Below are 20,629 nucleotides of genomic sequence, written 5' to 3'. Positions count from 1 at the left end.
CCTGGACAGGACAGCACTCCATCACAGGACACACACACACCAGGGCCAGTTTTCCCAGAAGCCAATTAGCCCAAAAGCCTGTCTTTGGACCCGGAGAACACAGGGAGAACATGCAGACTCCACACAGACAGCCCCCCCCCCGGGTCCAGACCCGAGCCCGGAGCCCCCCCGCGCTGAACCCCTCCGTACAGACGGCCGCACACAGCTCCATTGTTCCCGATTCCCGAGGTGATCTGTTAAAAGAAGCCGGTGTGTTGCCTCCAGGTGACATTTCCTACTGGAGTCAGGACAGGAGGCTCTTCTGTACACAGAAGGGGGTGGGGGTGGGGAACAAGCCGCCCAGCCCTGTGGTTGAAGCCGATACCCCGGCTTCTCTCCAGACACAGCTGGGTGAGCTCCTCCAGTCAGTACAGGGGGCTCTACTGTACACAGAGGGTGGTGGGGGTGTGGAACAACTCCTTTGTTCGGGGCCTTGGGGCATTCTTGTTGTGAAAGGCGCTATATAAAAAAACTGAATTGAAATTGAATCTTACAGGTTTGGGTTTTTCGGAGATCTTGTCAGAGATCTTGTCTGACGTGCCATTTCAAAAACGTAACGACACTCCTCACGTCCGAGCGCCGCCGGTCTGTGACGTAACGTATGCTTACACAACCATGACGGTTTCATCATGGACAGCACGAAAGCCCGAAAAGTGGTTGACGTTTTAATTTGGCAACGGCATGATGGATCCCAGTTTTTTATTTTATTTTGGAGGTCAAAGAGGACAAAAAAGGAAACGTCCGGAGGTGGATCGATGGTCATCTCTGCGGTTGTTCTGATGTTCTGGAAAAAACAAAACAAAAAAAAAACGGCTCGCTTGCCCGGTCGTGTAGTGTTTCCACACCCCACGCAAATCAACTTCTCTTCGCCCCCGGGGGCTCGTCGCCCGCCGCACCCCTCTCACGTGATAGGGGCTTCCCCCGGCTGTGACGTACTTACCCTACCCCCTTTTCCGCCAACGTCATACCGAAGGTCGCGCTTCGGGCCGCGGCGATGTTGACGGACTGTCTTGTAGCGTGAGAAGGGTTTAAATTTTGACTTAAGGAGTTGGCCATCATTATATTTCGCGAGGTATCATACGGGGGGAAAAAGAACATTTATATTTATCAACCTACTAGTAATACTGGGTGGATGTCACGTTCCCCAAAGTTCAGTGCCTCTCTCTAATAAAGTAGAAACGCGACATTAAACTCCGTTCGAAACGGGAGAAATCACCAGGACACGATACAACTGACGTCCGGAAAAGAAAAAAAGAACTCCTATTCCCATTTGTAATGACCCCGTCGTGTTTTTCCCGGTGTGCGCTTATCTTTCGGAGACCGTTTCTCTCTGGTGTTGTTTTGCTGTTGGAATAAATGCCGAGGTGACCCTTCTGTGTGGAGTCTGCGTGTTCTCTCCAGCGGGTCGTTTCCTCCACCGCAGGGGCTGGTCGAACCGGGGTCTCCCAATCGTCACAGAAGTGTGTATCGTTTTGGGTGGTGGTGGGGGGGTGCATCGGGGATACTGCGCCCCGAGGGGGTGACCTCTCACCTTACTCCGGACGAAGGGAGAAGACCTGTACCTTCACGAGTCCGGGTTGTGAAAACTTCTTCTGGCAGTTCAAAACGTTTCGAAGGGACTACAGCGCTACCCTGTTTTCCATTTGTATCGTGTATTATTAGACAGTCATGAGTATCTGTACTGATCACAGAGTCCCCCTCTCACTGCCAGGACTGAAGACCAGTGCAGCACGAATAATAATAATAATTAATAAGTCTGGACTCTCCACTCAGAGCTCCTCCCAGGTCAGGGGGATCCCCTCCAGCCCCCCCAGTGTGCAGCCCCTACCTGGATGATGCTCCAGTCCGCTCAGCACACAGCAGCTCTCAGTGGGGAGGAGAGCAGAGGGATGGAGCCAGTTCAGAGAGGGGGGTGATAAGGAGGCCATGATGGGTCAAGACCAGGGGGGGAATCAGGCCAGGACACTGGGGTAACACCCCTACTCTTCTCCAGAAACACCCCGGGATTGTTAACGAGCACAGAGAGTCAGGACCTCGGTTTTACGTCTCATCCGAAGGACGGCGCCTGTTTACAGTCCAGTGTCCCCCGTCACTATACTGGGGCATCAGGACCCACACAGACTGCAGGGTGAGAGCGCCCCCTGCTGGCCCCACTCACACCTCTCCCAGCAGCAACCTTAGGGGGGGGGGGGAGGGAAAAAACCAAAAGCTAAACAGATTTTTTTTTAAAAAAATGTATTGATGCTTAACAAAAGGTCATCAGTCCAGTCTGGGGCCCCTCAGCTTCAGTCCAGACCAGTCTGGGGCCCCTCAGCTTCAGTCCAGTCTGGGGCCCATCAGCTTCAGTCCAGTGCAGTCTGGGGTCCCTCAGCTTCAGTCCAGACTGGGGTCCCTCAGCATCGGTCCAGCACAGTCTGGGGTCCCTCAGCTTCGGTCCAGCACAGACTGGGGTCCCTCAGCTTCGGTCCAGTCTGAGGTCCCTCAGCTTCGGTCCAGCACAGACTGGGGTCCCTCAGCTTCGGTCCAGTCTGGGGTCCCTCAGCTTCGGTCCAGCACAGACTGGGGTCCCTCAGCTTCGGTCCAGACTGGGGTCCCTAAGCTTCGGTCCAGCACAGTCTGGGGTCCCTCAGCTTCGGTACAGCACAGCCTGAGGTCCCTCAGCTTTGGTCCAGTCCAGTCTGGGGCCTCTCAGCTCCAGTCTAGTCCAGTCTGGGGCCCCTCAGCTCCAGTCCAGTCCAGTCTGGTGTCCCTCAGCTCCAGTGCTGTCCAGTCTGGGGTCCCTCAGCTTCAGAACAGCACAGTCTGGGGTCCCTCAGCTTCGGTCCAGCACAGTCTGGGGTCCCTCAGCTTCGGCCCAGCACAGACTGGGGTCCCTCAGCTTCGGTCCAGCATAGACTGGGGTCCCTCAGCTTCGGTCCAGCACAGTCTGGTGTCCCTCAGCTCCTGTCCAGTCCAGTCTGGGGTCCCTCAGCTTCGGTCCAGCACAGTCTGGGGTCCCTCAGCTTCGGTCCAGTCTGGTGTCTCTCAGCTCCGGTCCAGTCCAGTCTGGTGTCCCTAGGTTGCAGTCCAGTCGTCTGGTGTCCCTCAGCTCCGGTTCAGTCCAATTCAGTCCAGTCCAGTCCAGTCCAGATCTTAGCAGGCACAGAACCAGGAAAGGAACCTGGAAAGAATATTGTTATTGCAGGTGTGAGGGACACAGACACAGACGTCACCATGACATCAAACAGCAAGAGGAGACTCCTCCTTGAATCACAGACACGACCGGGCGGCGCCCCCGTCTGCTCACCTGCACCTCCTCTTCCTCTTCTTGTCCTTCCCGGCAGCCTGCTCCTCCTCTCCCTCGCTCTTCCTCTCCTGAGCTACGGTCTCCGCCGCCTCCATCGGCTCGTCCTGATCTTCTGTCTCCACTGACACGCAGCTCAGGGACTTCAAAAAGACGCATCGGCGCTTCTGAAGCAGAGACAGGAGAGTCACGTTAAGAGTCGGACTGGACACTCCAGTACATGAACACTGCACTGAGAGAGAGAGGGGTTGATACAGACACACTGACTAGACACTCCAGGACATGAACACTGCACTGAGAGAGAGGGGTTCATACAGACACACTGACTGGACACTCCAGGACATGAACACTGCACTGAGAGAGAGAGGGGTTCATACAGACACACTGACTGGACACTCCAGGACATGAACACTGCACTGAGAGAGAGAGGGGTTCATACAGACACACTGACTGGACACTCCAGTACATGAACACTGCACTGAGAGAGAGAGGGGTTCATACAGACACACTGACTGGACACTGACTGGACACTAGACAGGAGTAAAGAGAGGATCAGAGCATTACCCACCTTCTTTTTCTTCTATCTCACAGGAGGTGGTGATTGGACCTCCTCCAGCTGGAGTCCGAGGAGGGAGAGAGGGGGTAGGAGAGGGACAGCACAGGGAGAGGAAGAGACAGGTGAGTCAAGTGTCCCAAGAGCACAGAGACTCTGCTGAGATCACACTCGCAGGGAGTGAGCCTGGGTGTAGCCCACTAATACTGACCCCCTGGACACCACAGGACAGAGAGGAGGAGGAGTAGAGAGACACACTGCCTGGACACCACAGGACAGAGAGGAGGAGGAGAGAGACACACTGCCTGGACACCACAGGACAGAGAGGAGGAGGAGAGAGACATACTGACTGGACACCACAGGACAGAGAGGAGGAGGAGAGAGACACACTGACTGGACACCACAGGACAGAGAGGAGGAGGAGAGAGACACACTGAGGACAGAGAGGAGGAGGAGAGAGACACTGACAGACAGGGCTGAACGAGAGAGAGACACTGAGACCCAGGGACAGACAAGACGGCGAAACTCCACCACAGACAGGACAGGAGGCAGGGTGGGACCAGCACTGACCTCCTTCCTCTCTCCTGCCGGAGGAGCTGTCTCCACCTCCTCCTCCTCCTGCAAGTCAAGAGACAGGCTGAGAGAGGGACGGGCTGGCGGGACATCGGCGAACAGAGCTGAAGGCAGAGAGCCGGGGAGACAGGCCCAGCTGGGACAACGCAGGACAGACAGAGAGACAGACAGAAAGGAAGGAGAGAGAGAGACAAAGATGAAGGCACAGAAAGACAGCGGGCAAAGAGAAAGATTGAGATTGAGGTACAAACAAACCGAGAGAGAGAGAGGAAGGAGAGAGAGAGAGACAGAGATCGAGGGACAGACAGACTGACAGACGGGGCTGAAAGAGAGAGACAGAGAGGCAGGGACAGACAGACAGCAGGGCGAGAGAGAGACAGAGATCGAGGGACAATAATTTGGTTTCGAAATTTATTCTGAAAATATACAATCATTCACTCCTGAAAAATATCGAGTTCAAATTATACATTATGTACAATATTGTAGTCAACATATGGCTAATCATCAAAAATAAAAAAAAAAACTGTACTGGGGGACACAGCTGGCTGTGCTGCTCTGGACAGAACACACTGAGGTCCAGTTTCCACCTCCTGCAGGATCAAACAGCACCTCAACTGGCTCTCCAGTGAACAGAGGGACAGACAGAGAGGCTTCAGGCTGCAGGGTGACAGTGTCTCTGTGAGCTGAAAGACAATCAGGACAGAGGATGATATAAGAACACACTCTGTCAAGAATATGGAGCCCTCTAGTGACCCTACTGTAGACCTGCTCACCACCCACAGTGACGATCACAGTGCTGATACTGCTTCCCTTAAGGTCCCTCACTGTGTAGTTGCCCTGATCAGCTGGAGTGAGGGAGCGGAGTGTCAGAGAGCTGTTCTGCACTGACACTCACTGTTCGTACCTGGGGCCAGGGAGCCCTGCGCTGCTCAGTAAGACTATACAAGACTGGACAGATCCTGCAGGATCAAACAGCACCTCCACTGGACCAGCAGTGTGGAGGGGGAGAGACAGAGAGGCACCAGGCTGCAAGCTGTGGACTTCTGAGTGAGCTGAAAAGGGACAGGTAGAAACATGTTGAATATTTAGTTTTACAACAATACCTTGAGTTTGGACTGCGATCAGCTTCATTTTGTATTTCAGCTGTGAAAATGCAATTTCAAAAATGCACGCCCCAGTCATGTTAGGTTCAAGTTACAGTTGCATCACAACTCAATACATTTGCAATTCACTTCAAATGTTGTTTTTGTTTGATCCAGTCTGTCCTCACCTAAAGGAGATACTTACTTTTAACACCTTTTATTTCTTCTGGGAGGTTAACTGGCTTCTGAGATAATTGTTCCTGGTGTTTGTGTTGTGTATGCCTTGCAATGGAGGGGTGAGAAATAATGGACTTATTACATTATAATGAATAATAATTGCTTACACTTATATAGTGCTTTTCTGGACACTCCACTCAAAACGCTTTGCAGGACATGGGGACTCCCCTCCACCACCACCAATGTGCAGCATCCACCTGGATGATGCGACGGCAGCCATAGTGCGCCAGAACGCTCCCCACACACCAGCTATCAGTGGGGAGGAGAGCAGAGTAATGAAGCCAATTCATAAATGGGGGTTATTAGGAGGTCATGATTGGTAAGGGTCAATGGGAAATTTGGCCAGGACACTGGGGTAAAACCCCTACTCTTTTCGAGAAACACCCTGGGATTTTTAATGACCACAGAGAGTCAGGACCTCGGTTTTACGTCTCATCCGAAGGACGGCGCCAGTTTACAGTCCAGTGTCCCCATCACTAGACTGGGGCATTAGGACCCACACAGACCGCAGGGTGAGCACCCCCTGCTGGCCCCATTAACACCTCTTCCAGCAGCCACCTTAGTTATTATTGTCGAGAAGGAAAGAATATTAGGAACATGAAAAGGCTGAATTTCTTAAATGCATTTTTTATACTGAAACAGAGAGGCACACACACGTCATTACAAACGCACACCCGCACAGAGACGTCCTCAAGCGCCTTGTTCACAATTATGGGCTCCAACAGGAACAAAAAACGCAAGCCTGACAACTCGAGCATTCAAACCAAGAACCCAACACGTACTCTCGTTGGCAGCCTGTGCAGAAAAGCATAAAGAACCACAAGCCTTCTCTTTTGGGAGGAAAAACACACAGTCCCTCTCTCACACTCCTGATTTCCTTAAATAGCTCATTCTTCATCTCTGGCTCCTACATACAGTATAGCAGCGCTCAGTCTGCTTTGAATAAGCCATAAATCCAAGATTTGTTTAATCTGTTCCTCTTGTCTAGGCCTAGAGCTGCTTTTCATAAAAGAGCTGTTTGCATAAATAGCTAGGGTTACAGCTGAAGACACCAGCTTCATCCCCCAGTGTGTTGTACGTCGAGAGCAAGAGAAGAGGTCGTGCCTTTTCATAGATTTTTCTTCTGAAAAGTCGGGTTCTCGGAGGCAGATTTAGCCCCTCATGCAGTGTAGAGAGATAGACAGGCCCGCGCGCGCACAGTTAGAGCTGCACCCTCACACAGAGTCAGACCCGCACAGACACGTCCTCTTGTTTAAACAAATACACAAACCTGACGGCGCTCACAATGATCCAGACACACACACACACACACACACACACACACACACACACACACACACGACATCAGTAGTCACTCTCGCACACTGGACCCCAGCTCAGTCCTCACCTCCAGCTCCTGCGAACCGCTTCGAACAAACTGTATTAAGAAAATTAGGTTGCGTTCCGGTAGCAGGCCATCCTGGGCACCAGTGTGAGTTACACACTCATTTGTAAAAGCCCTTCCGCATCGTCGGGCATGCTTCACAGTGCTGGACCTGGGGTGTGGGTGCTGTCTGTGTGGAGTTTGCATGTTCTCTCCCTGGTCTGTGGGGGTTTCCTCCAGGTGCTCCAGTTTCCACCCACAGTCCAGGGACAGGCTGCCACTTTCACTGGGCAGTGCACCGTCACCGTGGCAGCATGGCGGGTCGGATCTGATTTCAGTCTTTATTTCCTTTTTTAGAGATCCTGTAACCAGGACCTGTTCACTGCCACGACGGACACAAGGAACAATAAAGCCGAAGTCTTGTTTCCCACAAGAAACAACAAAACCGAAGTATTGTTCGATGTGCCGGTACAAACTTTTAGGTTATATAGTCCTTCCTTGCTGCTTCAGACGTCATTCGGTGTTATGGTAAGGGGGGGGGTCGTGGTATTTGGCCAGTTAAGAGACCCTGGCCAAATGGTCAGTTTAAGATTATGCCCCCTCGCATCTGGAATCCTTATCAGTTAACCCCCTTTCCTGCCATAAACCCCTGTTGCTTAGAAGTCTAATTTTCAGGCAGAACTGACTTAAGTTAACCCTATTTACATCTTGTCTCTTACTTCAGCCCTCTTCCATTTGCTAGTTAAAAGTTGTACAACCCATTTGTATGCGACAAAAGAAGCCGGTCTGTTTCCACCCGGTTTCGAACCGAGGGCCTTTCGCATGCGAGGCGAACGTGATAACCACTACACTACAGAAACAGTGGTAAGACGTGCCCAGCGGCCCAGTGCTGAGCTTCGCCAATGCGTTTCAGCTGCTTCCAGTGCCTTTATTGGAGTGCGCTGATGGACCGTGCTCTCTCTCCAGAGACCAGCACGCCTGTCATGGATGGAGCAGGAAAGGCGGCGCCACATTCTACAGCCCTCTCCACGCAATCGACGAAATCGGGCTACTGAAGTGGAGAAAATCGCCTCTCCAGAAAGTGCAAATATCATCTTGGAGAGTATAAATCCTATTGCCGAAGGTCAGCCCTGTCTACCAGAGTAACCCTCCCACCTCCTGCAGCGATGATCAGCTCGTCTCACACGCGAGAAGTCTTCTGTTGGAAACAAGCGCCTCCTCTTCTCGCGCGTTTTGCACGTTCGAGTGGTTTTAATGCGGCTCCTTCGTACACGGTGCTGATCTTTTGGAAAGCAGGAGGCAAAACTGACACATTCCCATACCGGGAGTATGGAGTTTTCAACCCGGGGCGCCTGGGAGAAAACCAGGAATCCTAACCGCTAGACCATATGGGAGCACACAACCCCGCTGTTCCGGGCATCATGCAAGCAAACTACATAAATATGAGAAAACACGCAAGAGAGTTGTCACTCAGAGTGTCGAAGGGTAGATGTATACTGGGGCTCAGTTGAAATGCAACGTCAGGACTTTTCCGAATTATGTCACACGAAGAGAGCACAGCCTTTTCCGCCCTGCCACGTGTGTATCGGTAACTTGCCATGATCGTATAGAGGTCAGTACTTTGCGTTGTGGCCGTCCTGATGTACCCCGGTCTCCCGCGTGACAGGTGGGGATACTCGCCACTATACTAACGAGGAAGACATCGCTCTCTGCTTAGTGTGCAAAACACTTACTTGCAGCATTGTGGGTGCTGTGGTTTAAATGCTATTGGTTTGTGAACAGAATACCCCTATCCCAGTGCATTGTGCCACATTAAATAAAAGCACGAGAAAAAGAGATTCAGAATGCAAAGCTGTGTCAGTGTTCTGTGTAAAAAATCGGTTTGAACATCATGGGAGCTGTTTTTAATAAGCTGCTGAGTAAAGAATATTTTAATATTCCTGCTGTCAGTAGTATTGTGAATATAGTTGACTCTTACCTGAATGAAAACAGGACATAAAGGAAGGGTTTCAGAATTCAGACAAAGCTTTATTCCCCTGCTTACAGTCTGAGTAATTGGAGACTGCGCTATTCTTTTGCCTATGGTCATATACAAGTTTTTCGCATGAAGCCGTATTGAACAGTATTTGTCGCGTTGTGAACTTGTGTATACAGCGGTCCCCCGGGTTCCAGTTAGTGCGTAATTACGCATCGATGAAAAACCGGAGGTTTAAAAAAAGATCATTAGCTCACTGATACTTTGATGTAGAGGCTGTGGAAATATCCACATGTCGTGGTCTTTAAAATGCATTTGGTTTGAAGGCGTTCTGTGCTTCCGTTGCGAAGATATGGACAAAAGAATATTCGCAATCGGGCTACTGAAGTGGAGAAAATCGCCTCTCCAGAAAGTGCAAATATCATAGAGGTAGAGGTAGTGAGAGAGGAGGAGTACAAATTCAAGCAGAGGCCTGAGTGGAGCACTGTCGTATGGCCCTGACATCAATCCCTCAACTCTCTGCATAAAGCAGTGTCTTATGGCCATGACATCCCACCCCCACCACTCTCAATGGAAAGCACTGTCGTATAACCATGACATCCCACCTCCACCGCTCTCTGCGAAAAGCAGTATCGTCAGGCCCTGACATCCCACCCCCACCACTCTCTGCATAAAGAAGTGTCGTATGGCCCTGACGCCCACCCCTCCACTCTCTGCGTTAAGCTGTGTTGTCAGGCCCTGACATCCCACCTCCTCCATTCTCTGTGTAAAGCAGTGTCATATGGCCCTGACATCCCGACCCCGCCACTCTCTGTGTAAAGCAGTGTCATATGGCCCTGACATCCCACCCCCACCACTCTCTGCGGAAAGCACTGTCATATAGCCCTGACACCCACCCCTCCACTCTTTGAATAAAGCAGTGTCGTCAAGCCCTGACATCCCACCCCCGCCATTCTCTACGTAAAGAAGTGTCATATGGCCCTGACACCCACCCCTCCACTCTCTGCGTTAAGCTGTGTTGTCAGGCCCTGACATCCCACCCCCGCCACTCTCTGTGTAAAGCAGTGTCATATGGTCCTGACACCAATCCCTCCACTCTCTACGTAAAGAAGTGTTGTATGGCCCTGACACCCACCCATCCACTCTCTGCGTTAAGCTGTGTTGTCAGGCCCTGACATCCCACCTCCGCCACTCTCTGTGTAAAGCACTGTCGTATGGCCCTGACATCACACCCCCACCACTCTCTGCGTGAAGCACAGTCATATAGCCCTGACGACCACCCCTCCATTCTTTGCATAAAGCAGTGACGTCAAGCCCTGACATCCCACCTCCGCCACTCTCTACGTTAACCCCTGTTAACTCGCTTGCTGAATGATCTCTCAAGAAATCCCTGGTGAGATTCAACAGGTGTTTTCTTCAACAGCCACTAAAAGTCTGATGACCTTCTCTGGATTTCCTGAATATGATGTAAAATTAGTTCAAATCATTTGGTAGTTAACAGAACAAAATGCTTTGGAGGTACATTTAAAACAGCAGAGCAACACTGTAGCACTTCGTGTGTGACTGAATTTAATTGTGTAAACCTGGCTCTCTATGAACACGAGCAAAGAGTTCTCACTCAACAGAAGATTGCGATGTGAGCACAATAATATAAGACATCTGGTGATGCCAGGGATTGAACTCAGAACTTCATATATGAAAAGCATGCACTTTACCACTGAACTACATCCCCTATGGCACAGATGGTGGAACTGACTTAAAGATGTGCATATGTTCACTGACCACAATCCACCCTTCATGAATAATTGAAATGAATAATTTATTTTTATATCCAGTCACATGGGCGACGGTGGTTGATTCTTCAACGGGGGAGAGCGTTTTTCTTCCTCCTTACTCGACTGTCTTTCAATTATGTTTTCTTTGAAATCTTTTTGCATCTTTTAAGTGCTTGCGATTAAATTACGCATAGAAAAACAGCAGTACAGTTGATGTTCATGGACTGATGCACACAACTCCAGTGATAAAGCCCTGTTTGTAAATATTGTAGAAGAACGTTAAAGGGCGAAACAACGCTCCAACCACGGGAATGGTAACAAGAAGGATCGTGTTCTTATTTAATATGTGTTTTTGAATTGCCTTGTCAATACACACAGGCTTTAGAGATGGACAAATAATTTACAGTGGTGTTTGTAAACAAAGATGGAACATGTTTTTTTCTATACCAGGAAGAAAGGAGCAGACTCTTAAACTTTAAGAGACAGAAACAACACCTCATCACAGCTAACACTAATTAAAACAACATCACAACAGAAGAGTGAAGCCTTGAGTGAATCAAATTAGTTTTCATTGGTCGTCTGTGTCTTCATAACTTTGTAGGTGAGAGAGAGGATTGCTAAAATGTGCGGGTGCTTCTTAGAAGTGTGTTGGTAGTACAGGTGACTTCCAAATAATTGAGCCGGGTTTTAATCCCGGCCAGTGCATCCCCAAAACTTTTCAAGATAATCTGTTATCCGGTAGCACATCTCCTGAAACTAACATTCGAGGTAGGAAGCGTGCTCTTAAACACCAAAACACTCAAAAAGGAAGAAGCAGATCTCTGTACACAAGACAGTAGTGCGATATTAGAATTTCTGAGTTCTTGATGGATTCAGGCTCCTTCTCAGAGGTCCTTGCTCGCCAAATAACTTTACATCTGAGGAAGAGCACCACGGAAAAAAAACCCAACTCAACAAGCGAGCGTGTTGGTTGCTCTTGCTCTTAATGCAAGGAGCTGTTTTTTTTTCCTCGCAATAATCATTATTAACCAAAAACAGCAGCACAGGTAAGTCGCATTTGTGATTATGTCACTTCTCTGCTTCAGCAAGGTCAATAAAAGACTCTGAAAGTAGTAAAGCAAAACTGAACTCAAAATCATATTAGGAATTCTGAGCGATATCTCCATACAGGTAATCCAATAAGAACGTTGAAATATTTGAATATAATCTCTCTATATATTTCGCTGCTTTTTACCCGGAGTAAAACTATTGGATTGAAGGAATGCTAACCGCTGGGTTAAAATGTATAGTTGTTATTTGGAGAAATCTGTAAACTCGTGATCTTATATGTTTTAAAAGACAGCACAGGGAAAAACGACAGTGCTGATTATTTTCCAGAGACAGAGCACTGATGACCTCTCCGAGCTGATTGATAAAGCCCACCCAGTGGATAGTCTAGCAGAACGTCAAAGAACATTCACCTTTGTATCCAAAGAAACGACAGGAACAACATCAGGAAGCACAATCAATTCCCCTTTTAAATCTTTCCTGTAAGGTATGCTATGTGAATCCATGAAGTTAATCCTCTGATCTCTTTTGATCACGAACAAAGTATTTCTGATGGAGCGCTATGTTCAAAGATTTAATAAGCTTTACCCCTGCCAATGATTCGGCGTGAAGAATTAAAAGTTTCACAGACAAAAGCAGCTCACCACCACAGCCAATATTAAATGTACTTGCCGGTACACTATCATGTGCACTGCCTCAAAAGTGATCTCGGCAGATGTTGTTCCCTACATAAAGCTGAACGTGCCAAAGAGAATTTCTGTTGAGAAAACAAAATATTTTTTCTGCCTTGATGTTAAGCCTGTCTTTTAGAAAGTCTATCTCTAAACACTTCCCGCAGCCTAACAAAAAGCGCTTTTACTGATTGTATTGCAGGTCTTAAAACATTAATATTTGGCAGCAGTGGAATTCAAACCCATGCCCCCAGAGAGACTGGAGCCTAAATCCAGTACCTTAGACCACTCAGCCACGCTACCTTCCTCCATATCCATCTTCCTCACATTGCTGGCTTGGACTAGGGGGGGCTTCAGCTCTTGTCGTCAGATCTAATGATATCATGACATGTGGAAGAGACTGCACCTTCATCTTCCGAGATGCTTTCAATAACACAAACGCTACTTTCACTGGCACAAACACAGCAATAATGAAGGTGGTGGGATTCATCCTTTGTGCTGTTTGTAGGGGTGCAACTCTACGGTGATCTGCTGACTTGAAGAGCAAAAATCAAAATCCTCTGCTATTACTGTTGCTTTTTTCATAGTTTCTTCAAATCCTTCATTTGAACGTAGATTTTGAAGGATATTGATGATAATACCACATAAATTGTGGTTTTCTTGTGATCGCCAATTTTATTCAAATACCAGTCTTTTTTACAGTTCCTTGCATGTTTCACAAGGTATAATAGCCCCCTTCGCATCCTCAGCTAACATATTTTAAAATTACAATAGCTTATACAGCATGCATGTTTACATTTATATTAAAATTAAAGTAAATATACAAGAATACATACAGTGCTAACCCAATAATTCTTGTCAGGTTCTCCAACAAATCTGCGTTGTTATTTTAACATGTTTCAGCTGAGGGTGCAACAGGAGTAAAAATGAATTTTCCCGCCAGCCATTCAAAGACCAAATTCCATGAGTGAACATTATTTTCTCAGATGTTGCCGGAATTGGACTTTGCCGGTGGTATTGAATTATGTCCACAACTGTTGTAGTAGTTCCTTCTTGAAATTCGACACGTGCAAAGCACTCGTAATATCATAGATGTTAAAATTCGCTGAGTCTATTCGAGTCATGGTGTGTATCCCTGCCTATCATTGGGAGACGGGTAGCTTTTTTACACTCAGATTCCAATCTTCAATGCTTTGTGTGAGAGCTTACATAACTTTCATTTTCTCACAATTTCTGACGATTGTTCCAAAGGGGCACCCTGTCAATTCCGAATACTTTTCAAAAATCTGCCTGCATGTTTGATTATTGTCATTTCATTTAGAAAAAGTTCAATATTGATCATAACTAAAGAAAATAATGATCACGAACAAAAAAGGGATAAAGATGCAAGTCGATCTTGAATCAGAGCTGGGTGACACGGGCTTCTGTTCTGATATGGTTGTATGAGAAACAGGAGGAATCGCCAATCTCCTATAGAACATGAGTTGAATCAGGAGTGAGACATTTAGTATACTCGTGCATATGTCAACGCCTGACCTACATCGTAAAACTAACATTAAGTTGTCAGAGACATTCATTTATATACAAACAAGAGACAGACCAAGTAATAATTCTACATTAGTTCAGGTGGGTAAACCTGAACTAACTAACTAACTAATAAACCTTTTAATAATTCTACATTAACGTGTCCTACATTGATCAGACTAATTGACATGGTCTGATTCAGAGCCTGTGCAGTTCGTGCTAATTACAACAAGGACAGTTCTGATCCCTCATCACCGAACTGAACACAAGTTCAGCTGTTCTCCAGTTTTGTTACGCATGGTTTTTCATTGCAATTGAGTTCAGAGCTGGAGCTGATCTCCAGACAGTACAGTGTTTTGGGTAAGTTGTCGAAATTCGCATGAGGCTGCAGACAACTTACCCAAAGTGTTTTCTATAGCTTTCAGGTGGAGTTCATTTATATAAAAGAACGTAAGTGGTATAAACGCAACAAGCCAGACGGCAGTCGAACCTCTAATTTTCTGACGCGAGGCCTGACGCGTTATTCATTATGCCACTGACCCTGCTATTGTAGTGCTAAAAAAACATGTTTTCTACATTTATGTCTGTTCACTCTAAAAACTCTAAAAAAGACAAAGGGTTTGTGTGTCGCGCTTAAATTCCGCTTCATTTCGAATGCAAATAAAAACCGTTTTGTTCCAAGAAATCATAGATTTGTCACATCCTTCATACTATACTTCTCTCTTGTATTAGTAAAGCATTTTGATTTAAACTGAACAATATATGAAAGGTTTCATCTATACACTTACACATAATAAGTATACGAATAAATACTCGGTAGAAGCCGCAGCTCAGGTATTAGAGAGATTTAAAATCGGATCGGAGGATTTAGAGTCCAGACTGCAAACCAACAGCTTACACAGGTCTTTTATAGAACCGTTTTGATTTCCTTTGCTTTGTCCCTGTGATGTCATTGTCCTGCTCGCAGCCGAGCCCGACACACGTCTGTTTTTTGTCGCTGGGCGCACACCCTGCGGTCCATGCGGGTCCTAATACCCCAGTACAATGAAGGGGACCCTAAACGGTAAACAGGTGCCGTCCTTCGGCTGAGACGTAAAACCGAGGCCCTCTGTGATCATTCAGGAGAATGGTGGTGGTGGAGGGGAGTCCCCATTACCTGTAAAGCGCATTGAGTGGAGTATCCAGAACAGCGCTATATAAGTGTGCGCAATAATAATAATAATAATAATTATTATTATTATTATTGTAATGTAAAATGCAATAAAAAATAAAAAAATATCAAACTTTGATTCAAAATAGATTAATATAAAAACTGATAAAGCTAATGCTTTTTTCAGGGCTATAGCTGTAGCTGCGAGAAGCTTAAAAGCGCACAAGTGATCTGTCTTTCGTCAAAGTAATTGCCGGAGCAGTAAGACGCAGAGCACCATCCAGCAGCTGTAGACGATGTTCGGGGAAGAGCTAATTCTGTTTTTAGCACAGGGAGTGAGAATGAGCTCAGTCCGGCTCCGAGCAGAATCCATCCTGGTTTGGTTACAGTGCGCCTGAGGATCTTTGGATCGCAACGTAAAAAAAATAATTGCTCACATCGTGTGACTTCCACGACAGGAAGGAAAGATATCACTTAAAAAAATCAGAACTGAAGATTTGGATCCTGGGCCTCAATTTGATCAAATTATTAAAATAATAATTATTAAAATATCAGATGTGTTTGCCTTTGTAAGCATTTGTTTAAAAAATAAGTTCACAATACGATAAAAACACAGAAAGCACAAACTTCATAATACAACGATACAAAATCAATACCAAATCATTATGCCAATTAAGTACCTATCCTTTGAAAACAGAGAACACCTTTATATCTACAAAAAACTTGACATTTGTATGTATTTTTGAATTACAAAGCAGACAGAGTAGTCCCTTAATTCAAAGATCGGATCTTGGCCAAAACAAGACAATCAGACGTGGGCTGAATTCGGAACAGGAACCTCTACTTCGTCGTTTATTGAACTTTTGATAAATGTCTGAATGAAACAGATTCGCTTTTTTAACTCTTTGATTAAAGTACACAAAAAGCACCTTCCTTCGAGCCGGAATCGAACCAGCGACCTTAGGATTCCCTAATGACTCCACTACAGTCCTCCGCTCTACCAACTGAGCTATCGAAGGGATGTCAAGCAATGCTCCCTAGCACATACTGCCCAATGTAGTGAAATGTTCCGGGTGATTTAAATCCCACTTCGACATCAAGTTTCCAACTCGTTTCCTTAGTCTTGTTTACCTTGAATTTAAGCCACGAACCAGGATTCTACTGTATAAACTTCCAGGGATATTACAAAATGTTTGATGGGGCATCAATCATTCCAGGCGGAAATTGACTCTTTTTTTTTCTCGAGGGATCATATTAAACATTTCATTAGTATCGAGAGGAGGATCACCATGAGACACAAAACAAACAGTTTCTTTCTGTCTTTATTAGAAAGTAGCGTTTGTGCTACATTAATAATATTTTCGTGGAAATAAAGAAGTTTCGAAATGTGGTTTTGAGTTAAATATTAGCGTGTTCATGTAATTAGTTTGTGTTTGTCATTACTATATATATATATTGCCATGTTACTAGAATTTGTAACTGAAGTTTACTAGTTGTGTTTTTTTATGATGGTTAGACATTTGTTGATTACAATATTGTATATAATGTATAATTTGAACTACATATTTTTCAGGTGTGAATAATTGTATATTTTAAGAATAAATTTCTAAAATAAATCATTGGCTTTATTTACTAGTTTCTACACCTATAAAAATCTTTCTTTGATGTATAATAGACCTTTAACTATATATGTATAGTAGTCTTCTAAATTTATCCGTATAATAGAACTACAACCATTTATGTATAATAAACATATAATCATAGATGTCTAATTGACGTATAACGATATACGTATATTAGAATTTCATTCTAGACCAGTTACGGAGCACAGTTACACGTCTGGTATGCGTTTAATAGTCGTATATTCTACATCTTTTGCCCACTGGGATGTGCCGATTTTAACTTGGCAAACCAAGATACACATTTTCTAATGAAACCTTAATTAAAAGAGTTTGTTTCTCGAAAGCGTGTTATGTAAAAAAAGAGAAAAACGAAAATATATGGATGGTAATCTTTCAAAGCTGAAGATTTTACTTTTGAAAAATTGACATTTTATGTACTGTATGCAGATGTATTCGCTGGTTTTAGAACTTTGCTGTACTTCCTGAATCATTTTCAGTATTATAAAGTGGGTGTAGATTTTTCTTTCAGGTTAGGACGCGAGTGTGTACATGTGTTTGATTTTCGTTTCACTGATTCTCATTGAAGATTTGGGAATTAACGACGAAAGAATCAGTTGCCTCGGAAAGCAGAAGGTTTGGTTCTCAACGATATTGAAGACACGCCCATGTAGAGCAGCGGGTGATGATTTGTGCTATAAAAGACCAAGTGCTCAAAGTGACGTCTGCGTTTACCGTTTAGACTTTTCATCTCGGGCGCACTTTTAGAAAGCAAAGATAGAGCAGTTGTGTTGAATCACATTATAACAGCTGTCAGCAGAGTGGCGCAGCGGAAGCGTGCTGGGCCCATAACCCAGAGGTCGATGGATCGAAACCATCCTCTGCTATGTACACTTTATGCACGATTGATAAGCATACCATCAGTTTAATGAAGTGCATTAAAACTGTTTTTTTCTCTCGTGTGTATGAAAGCTTCACACTTAAGGTACTCTTTCATCTTTACCAATAGCAGATGCCCAAATGTATCTTTGGTTGTTCTGCGATCCTTCATAGTTTCCTCAATTCCTTCAAATGAACATCCATATCAAAGCAATTATGTATATATATATTACAATTAAGGTACATATTAAAAATATCAACGCACATTTGTATAATGCTCATTTAATAATGATTGTCAAGGATTGTCAAGTTCTCCAACAAATCTGTGTTCTAATTTTAAAATATTTTTGCTAAGGATACAACTGGTGTATAAATGAATTCTCCCAACAGCCAGTTAAAGAAAAATTCCACACGTGAAGATGGTTTTCTTGGACATTGACTTAGGTACTTATTTGTTTACTTGTTGTAGTTGCACACGAGTAAAACACGAAGATTTCCTGCCACATTCAAGAGGGTTTGCGAAGAAATCCCTTCAATTTTTAGCGGAGATTTTGTTTACATCATCACAATCTGAAGCACGTCCCTGAGTACGTTTGACCCACCAGCCCTTTGTTTAACAGCTGCACAGGGACACATTCCCGTTGCTTTTCACAACTCACATGTTTGTAGTTAAAGAAAATAAAATACTGTCATTTTCCTGCCAGCTGGCAGTATTTCTTCTGCACTGACCAAGAGTAACCAAGAACTTCATTTCATCTTTCGCAGGCTGTAATCTACAGAAAAGGAAGTGAATACTTGTATTAAGCTAAATCAAGCCGACGGAGTTGCACTGCTGTTGTTTTTCTCCACTTTTCGTTAAAAGGAGAAAAAAATCACTGGCATTTTTTGGAAGCATTTCTTCTGTCCTGAGAAGCAAGATTTGTATTTTATCTTTCAGAAGTTGTATGAATTTCTTGAAGTTCAGAAACAACTTGTTCCAGAAAAGAAATTAACACTTGCTTCAAAGTAAATCAAGATGTCGGTGTCTCTTGCTGTGTGTGCTCTTATCTGTCCATCTCTCTCTCCTCTTCTCTCTGGCAGTCTGTGCAGAGTATCTGAAGGGGATGTAACACCACTTGGAAAAGAAAAAAATTCTCAGGAAAATTCTCAGGCAGAATAAAAAATCATTATTCTCTTCTCAGTCAGATTCACAGCTCAGACTCACACTCAGACAGGATCTCAACTCCGTACTGCTCTCTATCCTCACAATCCAGAACCAGAAGATATTCAGACAATCAGTGCTGCTACATGAACAATATCAGACAGAACAGCCTGGACTCATGTCACATTTCCCCCTTTTATCTTTCCTCCCAGCCCTCTTAGAGACATAGAAGAGCTCCTGGTTCTCCTCTCTGTGAACTGGGCTCAGGGGTCACTGATCTGGCAGTTGTGGGCTCTGTTCCAGGTCGAAAGCAAGAAGGATCTATTAACGCTTTCCAGGACTTCCAGCCCTTCAGTATTACTTTCTTTACTGTATGTCAGCCTCCCAAAATGTTTATAAATGTTTTATGAGTGTGGAATTATCTTATTATTTATATACAGTATTTATGTAATAAACACCAGTAGTGACACTATGATCGGTATATTGATTATTTGTAGCCGATGGTCCGATGGTCGTGTCTACAATAGTGACCATTTGACCAGTCTGTAGCTCTGAGCAGTGGGACTCAGATCACACAGAAGACCTGTCTGTGTGATTCCATACCAGCCCTGGGATTCAGCTACTCTCACAAATGTCTCACAGACCGTCTTATAAATTTACAATTAGATGAAGTCATGTAACAGTTTTACAGATAATTTAAATAATCAGACAGCAGTTTTGGCAGTGGATACATCTCCACATGGGGGAAAGAAACTGAAATATATGTGCTCACTGTAAAGTAGGAAGAGGTGGTCAGACAAGCAAAACAACTTTGCAGATAATGTGAAGTGACATTGTTTTGTGTCAATCAGCTCACAGATTTCGCTTCATGTGCCTTAAGCTGTGCAATTTGTATGGTTGTTGAATGAGATTGATTTCTTCACAAGCCCAGTCAATTGCCAGGTGGAGAGCTTGCCGACACACACCTTCATGAAGACTCTCTTTAAGATTTCATTGTCAAGTCGCCTCCTTTGCATACAATAGTAGCACCGACACTAAGAGAAAGGATGAGAAATGGCGTTTATCAAGCGATTGCAGTGTTTGTTTGACTGAGGATCCTTGTGTGCTGAACTGGCCTCTGGAGAAGTGTAGTGCAGTAAAACAGAAGGTTTGTGTCACTCAAGATTGTTACAGAACAGAACAATACAATTACAATACTTTTATGAGAGTAAATATTACTGGTGCATCACAGTTCTTATAATGGTGAAAACAGGAGCACCTTCTCTACATTTTTGACTGAAGTATTTAAATGGAAAGAAATACTATCACTATGCAATTCATAAATGCAATTGACCTCCTCTAAATGTTCTAGTTTGATGAAACAATGTATGGAATTAGGTGACAATATCGGAATTCATTCAAATGCACAGGATTAATTTTCAGCAACAAAAAAAGTGCTCGGAAATATTTTACAAGAATGAAACCTTACATTCACCTAAATAAACATTCACCATCTACATTAGCAGAGAACAGTAGGACAGAAGGTTAGTGTCACTGGACACTGCGTCAGAGAGGCCGATCTCTTCTCCCTCATTATGCAGGCTTACCCACTCATGATGAACTGTCCTCCAGCGATACTCAGCTGCCATCATCGACTCAGACATGACGTTCATGTACATATTATACCTTAATATGGTACTGCGTTACAATAATTTGATCAAAACAACTGGTGAAAAAAA

At 45.0% G+C, this 20,629-nt stretch overlaps 1 long non-coding RNA gene and 3 other non-coding genes across 4 annotated transcripts in view; 1 reads left to right on the top strand and 3 right to left on the bottom strand.

Annotated features, from left to right (window-relative positions):
- Positions 1-5,016: 5,016 nt before the first annotated feature.
- The window catches only part of LOC148670341 (uncharacterized), a 112,386-nt gene continuing 96,773 nt past the window's right edge, over positions 5,017-20,629 (bottom strand). Inside the window, exon 3 of the long non-coding RNA XR_015937015.1 lies at positions 5,017-5,131. This is a non-coding gene — a long non-coding RNA (uncharacterized LOC148670341). The remainder of the gene's footprint in view (positions 5,132-20,629) is intronic.
- Positions 7,918-7,990, bottom strand: trnaa-cgc (transfer RNA alanine (anticodon CGC)). The gene has a single exon. It is a non-coding gene; the product is annotated as a tRNA-Ala (tRNA).
- On the bottom strand, positions 16,204-16,291 carry trnay-gua (transfer RNA tyrosine (anticodon GUA)). The gene is given in 2 exon segments: positions 16,204-16,239; positions 16,255-16,291. It is a non-coding gene; the product is annotated as a tRNA-Tyr (tRNA).
- On the top strand, positions 17,707-17,778 carry trnam-cau (transfer RNA methionine (anticodon CAU)). The gene has a single exon. It is a non-coding gene; the product is annotated as a tRNA-Met (tRNA).

Source organism: Lepisosteus platostomus, chromosome 5 (assembly GCF_059453375.1).
Source record: "Lepisosteus platostomus isolate fLepPlt1 chromosome 5, fLepPlt1.hap1, whole genome shotgun sequence".
In the NCBI taxonomy this organism is placed as follows: Eukaryota; Metazoa; Chordata; class Actinopteri; order Semionotiformes; family Lepisosteidae; genus Lepisosteus; species Lepisosteus platostomus.
This window is presented reverse-complemented; position numbering and strand designations above follow the sequence as displayed.